We start from the raw sequence: 1,140 nt of genomic DNA on the forward strand, positions 1-1,140 counted from the left end.
CGTCTGAATTAGGTATCCACATAGACAAGAGGTCTAATAGACATCTATGGCTCAGTGGGTATACACTCCCCAAACACAATCAAGTTGAATGAAGTCTTTCGTTCACATCAAAAAGCAGATCAATGCTCTTCATTGCACTCTGCAATATTGTTTTGCACTAGACGACACCAAATCTTGCAGCCTGCACAACGGAGACAAAGTTGCTGTGATTATGTGAAATGGGCAGTTGGTATACGCACACGGCGCACTGTGTGAAAAAAGTCGTAAGAAGCAGCAATATGTGTCTCTGCGGTGTTCCCGCGGGGTGGAATGCGGTCGTAAGTTGGCTTGTGCTGACAGACGAACGGCGGGGCAGCTCACAGAGAAGCCGCGATTCGCTGAGTGCGCTACAAATTGGCAAGAGAATGCGCGTTAAAATTCAACTGGGAGAATGTATTTACATGAGCATCGCGGGTGAGCACAATTGAATGAAAAATAAAGAATACATATATTTTTACCGCTTTTTTGCCTCTTTGCTGTCCTTGCTCAACGCAACATGAATACTTTATTAAAAAGTGAATTTTATTTATTTGGACTTTTTTATTAGCTCTTCAGGGACAGTCTTTGTTTTTTTGTGTTTTTTGTTTTTTTTGTTTTGGGCAAATCGCTTTATTTTTATTGCCGTGGTAATCCAAAATTTACTGTTTTGAAATATATTGAAATTATTTGTGAATGAAAAATGTTATTTGTGTATTTTTCTTTTTTTGGGGTAGTTTTTTTGTGTACTGTTCTGTGATAAATCATCCGGTGTGCCACCTGAAATAAACCAATTCATTATGACCCCCAAATTATTTGTGAATGAAACATTTTTTTGTGTGTAATTGCCAACCATAAATAGGAGCAGGCAAGAATGCTCTTCCACTAGATAACAAAAAGTGAACATGAATACACTTTGTGTTTTTCAGTGTAGTGTTTTACAAAGTGCTGTGCCATGACATTTTTTTTTCTTTCCTTTTTCCCCAATGTTGTGTCAATGCCTCTAGGAAAATACACAACACCAACTCCTTGATAGCCTACTATTAAATTCTGGAGTTTATTTGACATTATGCATCAATATTCGACTCGCTATATGTTAAATGACCATGTGACAATGTGACGCAG

Source organism: Syngnathus leptorhynchus, chromosome 2, assembly GCF_054491065.1.
Source record: "Syngnathus leptorhynchus isolate UIUO chromosome 2, UIUO_Slep, whole genome shotgun sequence".
NCBI lineage: Eukaryota > Metazoa > Chordata > Actinopteri > Syngnathiformes > Syngnathidae > Syngnathus > Syngnathus leptorhynchus.